The sequence below is a fragment of the Crocuta crocuta genome, unplaced genomic scaffold, assembly GCF_008692635.1.
Source record: "Crocuta crocuta isolate KB4526 unplaced genomic scaffold, BGI_CrCroc_1.0 scaffold605, whole genome shotgun sequence".
Taxonomy (NCBI): domain Eukaryota; kingdom Metazoa; phylum Chordata; class Mammalia; order Carnivora; family Hyaenidae; genus Crocuta; species Crocuta crocuta.
The window spans coordinates 144,448-152,188 of NW_027531275.1; the positions used below are offsets into that span (position 1 = coordinate 144,448).

General features: G+C 37.5%; 1 pseudogene; it reads right to left on the reverse strand.

Moving 5' to 3' along the window:
• LOC144237540 (dnaJ homolog subfamily B member 6-like) overlaps positions 1-7,741 on the reverse strand; it is an 11,558-nt pseudogene that overhangs the window by 862 nt on the left and 2,955 nt on the right.

The following is a 7,741-nucleotide window of genomic DNA, read 5'->3' on the forward strand; positions in this document are numbered from 1 at the left end:
TGTCTCATTTCCTAGCATCTGATACACCTCATATGCCTCAGCTATGTGTTTGAATTTTTTCTAAGGTTCTTCTTTATTCTCAGGGTTTTTATCTGGATGCCACTTCAGTGCCAGTTTCTGGTACTCTTGTTTAATATCCATGGCTGAGGCATGTCTTTGCATGCCCAGAACTTCATAGAAATCCACTGCTAGAGTAAGTTCAAGGACAGAGAGTCGGGGGTGCTAGTGGCAGTGGCAGTTCCTCACGCTTCCTCTCCTCAAGATTTTAGTTTTAAATATTCTAAGCCTCAGATGTCCCTTAAACATTTGTGTGAATTTGGCAATTGACTGTATACATCTGGATTTGAGGAGTGAAGTCCAAGCAGGAGAAATAAATTTTGGAAATGTGTCAAGATATAAATATCATATAAAGCAATAAGATTGGATAAGATCACCTAAGGTATGGGTATAGAAAAAAGAAAATGCCTGTGATTCAAACTCAAATCTTCACATTTGAAATTATCTTCACACCATAAAAAATTTAAAACGTGGACAAAATATATGCAGTGATCATTTTCAGACATTGGAAAACCAGAGCAAAGGATAGTGACCTCTAAAACAAGGAAAACAATTGAAGTGGGCCCTATAATTATTTTGTGCTTGGAGATACCTTCTGGACCATGGTGCTAGTAGAATACCAAGCATCAGTCTGAGCTGAGAAGACGGAGACTGGAGTTTGATGATGCTTGAGATGTTACAACTTTGGGGATGGAGAGCTGAAAAGGGAGAATTACTCCAGAAAACCTCTCCAGAAATCTGCATATGTGTTGTCTTAAGTCTTTGATTGAATATTAATCCACACATGTATGGGATGAAACACCACAAGGCAAATCTAATCACAACTGCCTATAGCTCACACAGAGCTGAGAGCTATTTGAGTTCTGACCAGCCAAAGTAAAAATACCTCTGATAAATGTTATACATTCAGTAGAAACCCCAAAAGAGTCGCATTTTAGAAAATTAGCCATAAAGATAAGGATATCTAGACTTTACCTGGCAGAGCTTAAAAAAAAAATCTCCAAGGGCAGCTGAGTGACTCAGTTGGTTAAGTGGTTGACTCTTGACTTAGGCTCAGGTCATGATCTCACTGGCATGAGACTGGCCCCACATCAAGCCCTGAGTCGGGCTCAATACTGGGCATGGAGCCTGCTTAAGATTCTCCTTCTACCCCTCCTCCATGTGCTCTCTCTCTCTCTCTCTCTCAAAAAAGAAACCATCTTGATACAAAAGTTTATCAAAATTTAACATTCTTTTGCAAAAGACAAAAAAGTCCATTGTCCAAAACTGTTAATTCTGTCTAACAACCAATAAAAAATTCATGCAAATGTTACTCTTACTAGAAGGAAAATTNGTTAATTCTTTCTAAGAACCAATAAAAAATTCATGCAAATGTTACTCTTACTAGAAGGAAAATTATAGAATAGAAACAGACACAGAAACGTTAGAGATAATGTAATCAAAAGACAAATACCTTCAACAAGTATGATACATATTATAAGTATGCTCAATAATTTAAAGAAAAACATGCACACAATGAAAATCAGAATGAGACACCACTAACACATCTATTAGAGTGACTAAAAAATTTTTCAAGTAACAATGCCAAGTGCTGATGAGGACTTGGAGCAATTGGAACTCTGACACATTTCTGGTGAGCAATGGTACAGCCACTTTGGAAAACGGTTTGAAATTTTCTTATAAAGTTAAGCATACACTTATTATATGACCCATTAATAAGTATTTTCTCACTAAAAATAAAAACTTATATTTACATAAATATCTGTATATGAATATTTAGAGCAACTTTATTCATAATTGCCCAAAATTGGAAACAATTCAAATGTCATTCAAATTACAAGTGAATACAATAGAAAGAAACAAACTACTGAAACATACAACATAGATGGATTTCAAATATGTCAAGTTTAAGAAGTCAGATTCAAAAGGCTACATACTGTATAATTCTGTTTATATGACATTCATGAAACTACTAATTATAGAGACAGAAATCAGATGAGTGGTTACCAGGGGCTGCAGACAAGAGTTATCTACAAATAATTTGTATGAAGGAATTTTAGGGGTGATAGAACAGTTCAGTATCCTGATTATGCTGGTGATTATACAGTGAGATGCATTTGCCAAAACTCAAAGAATCGTACATCAAATGTTGTAAATTGTACCTTTATAGATTAAAAATGTTACTCATTTAGAAGCTCTGATAATGTAATTTGGAATTATAGTCTATGACAACAATAACGCTAACAATGAGAGGAGGAAAATGCCAATTTAGGCACTTAGATCTTCTTGAAGAAGTGACATTTGAGTGGAATCCTGATATAAGTAAGGGAGCGGGCCATGTAGATATCAGGAAAAGAGCAGGTATGTAGAGCCTTATAACCATGATTAAAATTATTAATATGATTCTAAGTGAATTTAAAGATCAATGAAGGATTAAAACCAGGAGAATGATGAGACCTTCTTTTTTAGAACAATCACTCTGATTTCTCTGTTGGAATTGGACTTTGGAGGAGGCATCAAGAGTAGAATCAAGGAGCTGCTGCAGTTATCAAAGGAGAAGATAAAGGTGGATAAGACTAGATAGTAGTAGTGATAATAGAGAGAAGTCACATTCTAGATTTATTTTTAGGGCAGAGATAACAGGATTTGTTGATCTATTGATATGAGAAAAAGGTAAGAGTCAAGGATACCTCAAAATGCTTGGCTTGACTCATTGGAAGAATGGAGTCATCATTTACTGAGGTGGGGGAAACTGAGAGAGCAAAAGTTTTCAGGAGCATAGAAATCATTTATCTCCTAAATATGTTAAATTGTATATTATTATTAAACTTTTAAGTGGAGATTTTAAGAAAGCAGTTTAGAGTCAGAGGAGAGGTTGGGGCTAGAGGTATAAATTTGGGAAAAACAAACAACCCAGCAAAGAAATGGGCAGAAGATATGAACAGACACTTCTCCAAAGAGGACATCCAGNGAGTGTGTTGAACATCGTTTATGCCCCACTTCACATACTCCTGGACCACCTTTTTGTTCAGGACATTGCTGTAGCAGCTGTATGCAGGAGTAACTTGATGCTTCCTCATTCAGCTGTTTCTTATACTATTTCTTCTCTGCCATGATTCTGGCTTCTCTGCTATCACCAGGTAGAATGCCTGCAGGAGACTGCTTGGTGATTTTAGTTTATGGACAAACCTGCAGGTGCCAGTGAGTTAATACTCTCTCAGATTACCTTTGGTCAATGGGAGATAAAATATGATGGATAAATACACATCCCTTGTATGCCTGGTGGAAAATTCTGAAGTACATCTGCATAGTTCCAAAGAGAGCCTTCAGTGGGAATAGTCCACATTTGCCTACAATGGTAAACAGATTAATAGTATACCCTTGAATTGATGGTCCCTCCTTTCCTGATTCATTCTTCTCAGTCCCCTTTCGTATTTTCTGAGTCATCTCTCCAAGTAAACTAACCTCATGCAAATCCTTGTTTCTGGCTCTACTAGTCTCTTTGGGGGAACATAAGTTAGGATAGAGGGCCTGATTGGGATATATTATGATTCTACTGATACAGCCATCTTTATGCTGAAAAGAAGTTGATTGTAGTAGTTAAGGGTGCAAAATATTTAGAGTCATGGTTTCTGGGTTCAAAAGCAGGCATAGAAAGCCTATGTAATGTACCAAAGGTGCCTAGCACATAATGAAGCAATTTATAATTCTTTGGATGAAATTCATGAAGGCTGGCTTCTACCATTTCATATTGTCCTATGTATTATTGTATTTATCTTCTGATTATAAATTCAGTGCTGCTTCTGTACTTCAGCTTATGCTCTAGCCTTTTATGGAGTAATTACCCTTTATTCTCCTCAGGTCCAATCTCCATTTTGTTTATTTGAAATTCTCTTGAAAGAGATTTCAATGTCCCTACTATTAATGCCTATGGTTAATACCACAACCAAATCTGACCATTCCTTTAGAACTAGTCCTTTAGAAATAGAGACAGTCTGATTTCTCATTCTGTCCACATGCTATAATATGCAGCTCATCCTTGGTTTTTGTGTTAATTGTTGTCAAGCAAAATACAAGCACTTCGTTGGCAGTGTAGCTATTAGCAAGGAGCTTTTGGGGTTATATTTTCTAGGGAATCATAGACCCATGAAACATGGCCTCTAACAACCCATTTTTTTCCTAAGTGTAGGTCATCACCTCTTAATTACCTGAAAGGTAACCCCTGCCTGAGGCAGGTCTGGATTATAAGTGCCCATCACTATGCTTTTAGGCCTCTTGATTCCTTCAAATTCCTGGTCTCTCTGTCTCCACGTTAAAAAGCAGGCATTTCAAGATGAAATTATGATATACGTACTAAATAGATTTTTAAAACTAGTTTGTAATGTGACATATAGAAATACCCGGTTTAATCATGGCTTGTAAATTAATTAGGATGGCTGAAATAAAAGGATAAAGGAGTGCTTTGTTAAATACTTGTATTTTGTATTTAAAAATAACTTACAAATAAATTCTTAAAAATCATTGGCAAAAATGAATGGTGAATTAGGAATGTGCATTATACTTTCAAAATAAGGAAGACACAAGAGGTCCATTTTATAAATGGTACAGAATTCCATTTTTACCAAATAAACAAGTAGCCAGATGTATGACTCCTAGGGGAATAGAAGTGGCCCTTCTGGAAATTCCAAATATCTGGGATGGATAAGACAGGAATGGGTGTAGATACTCTGTTCTGGAGCCCTGGAATTAAGGAAATGTGTTCCTTATGATTACAGATTATTCTAGGGATACTATACTCCCAAATAATCTACTTCCTCAGATCAGCCAAATCAGAAAACCGTCTGTCTTGCTTCTATAGCTGCAGCTCCTCCTAATGGGCAGCTCTCCCCCCTGCCTTTTCATATATCCTGCCTTTCAGAAAAGGCACCCTTTTTTTATTCTTTCCCTTCAGACCCTAATAGTCCTCAGGAATGGAATCTTCAAGTCTAATAGAAACCCTGGGCTAGTTCAGTCCTAAGGCCATGTTGTAGTTGATTGACTAAAGTAGTCCAGATATCCCACTGCATTTATATATATATTTTTAAATCCCTATTCCAGTGAGGGAAAGAGAAAGAAAAGAATGACCTCTGTCATCAACTCCTAATTTCTTGTCACTGACACCAAGTTCAGTTTAAAGATACAAAACCCACACAAGTGCTCCATCTTGATACATGTTATTAGGTATACACAATACCCGAACAATTGACTCATTAAAGTAGAAAACAACTGGGGCATTTTGGTGGCTTAGTTGGTTGAGCATCAGACTTCAGCTCAGACCATGATCTCATGTTTGCTGAGTTTGTGTGTTCAAGCCCTGCATTGGGCTCTCTACTGACAGCACAGAGCCAGCTTCAGAGCATCTGTTCCCCTTTCTCTTTGCCTCTCCCCTACTCATGCTCTCTCTCTCAAAAATAAATAAAACATTAAAAAAAATAGAAAACAAATTTCATTATGTTGTTTTATAGACTCAGCTTCACATATGTGTTGAATATTAATTCCCTCATGTATAACACTCCTTCACATTTGTGCAGAAACTTGGACACTAAAAAAACGTGTCTGTCTTAATGACTCTCACAAAATCTCTAGGATTTATTACCTTCATTTTAGAAATGAGAAAAGCAAAGGTCCACAAAGCACAGGATAGAAAGAGAAGCAGTGTAATATGAAGAGAAGACCTCTGGCCTAGGAGTCAGCCAACCTGTGTTCTTGTACCCCTAACTTTGTTTCTAACTCACTGTGTGGTTATGATTAAGTCATTTCCCCCCTCCTCTGAGCTTCAGTAGCTGCATTTATAAAGTGAAGTGATTAGGCTTTCTCAGCCCTGTTTGCATATTATAATAACCTGGGAGCTTTAAAAAAATCTATTCTTCAGCCCCAATTCCAAAGGTTCTGATTTAATTGGTCTCAGGGTACTGTAATTTCCACAACAACACATTGACTGAGAAGAAGCTAATCCAAGGAAAGCCACGAATCCAGTCTGGTATTTCTTTCTGAAGGAGAGAACCCTGCCATTTAGTGTAAGATCTAGGTACCATGGGGCATGTTCTAGAATGGAGTTTGAAAAGCTCAGAGTGTCAATGGGCATACTCTTAACTTTGAACCTTTAAGGGAGAACTCTAGTGTCCATCCACATCTCTCTCTCTCTCTCTCTCTCTCTCTCTCTCACTCTCTCTTTCACACACAGACACACACAGACACACACACACACACACACACACACACACACACACAATCATTCCAGTGGATGTTGTACAGGAGCTTGAAAAAGAAAGAAGTGTGCTGATAAAAGCCAAGGACAAAAAGGAGTTCAAGGATACAACTGTGCCAAGAGGCTGGTGAAACGGAGTTTTAGGTGAGAGAAACAAAGTTATTGCAGAGCCTTTTTCTTTCATGTGACTCATTTTCTTAACCTCTTAAAAAATTTCTCAGGGTGCCTGGGTGGCTCAGTCGGTTAAGTGTCTGACTTCAACTCAGGTCATGATCTCATGGTTGGTGGGTTCGAGCCCCTGCATCAGGCTCTGTGCTGACAGCTCAGAGCCTGCTTTGGATTCTGTGTCTCCCTTTCTCTCTGCCCCTCCCCTGCTCATGCTCTGTCTCTATCTCAAAAATAAATAAACTTAAAAAAAATTCTCAACCTGCATTTAGTATTACTCCTCACTGCTTTTTCTCTCTTTCCTTTAATATAGCTTATGTATTAATATAGGTGTGGAGACTTCTCCCACATGACGGCCCTTCACTCCCATGGAAAAGGACCCTTTCACAGAGTAAAATTGTTACCCAACTAATCTCTGGCATTTTAAAAATTAGTGTTCTTTTCCTCGGGTTTCCTTTTCAGTTTAGTGTTTGTTTTGTTTTTGTCTTCAGAGTGGACTTGGGAACTTCCAGATCCTTGTTATCTATGCCTTTTACCATCAGAGACATGCCCATTATATGGTATAGTCAATAAAATTGCCTGAATAGTTGGAGAATGACAACTTGTGGGTCAAGATTACCCTCTACTTTTCCAGGAGACTGGCCAGCAAATATATTTGGGAGCAACATATATAACTTTCATTGTAATAATAGCAAGATCCCTAAACAATGAGCAGTGTCATTCTCAAGATGTCTTTCCTTGAGGGCTATGTGTCTTGTCATCCTGGTCTTTGAAAGCAGCAACACTGGTAGTGTCCTAATCAATTTAATGGTCAAGATAAAGATCTGGGCCTAGATTAGGATAAAGAGACCAAGAATTTCAGTCTTATCAAACCTTAGGCCAGAGGTTCAAAAGGAACACTAATGACCACATGATAAATGATCAGAATAAAAGACTAATTGAGGATTTGAAGGTTGATAATTTTAGCTACAACTAATAAAATGCCTAATGGATAAGTACAAAATTTTTGGACCTGAGCAACTAGAAGTTTGGAATTGGCATTAAAAGAGAAAAGAAACCCTTGAATGCTGAGAACAAACTGAGGGCTGATGGAGTTGGGGGAGAGGGGAAGAGGGGTGATGGGCATGGAGGAGGGTGCTTGTTGGAATGAGTGCTGGGTGTTGTATGGAAACCAACTTGACAATAAACTATTTAAGAAAAATAAATAAATAATAATCAGATAAATAAATAAATAAATAAATAAGAGATAAATGCTGGAAAAGTCAGGTTTGA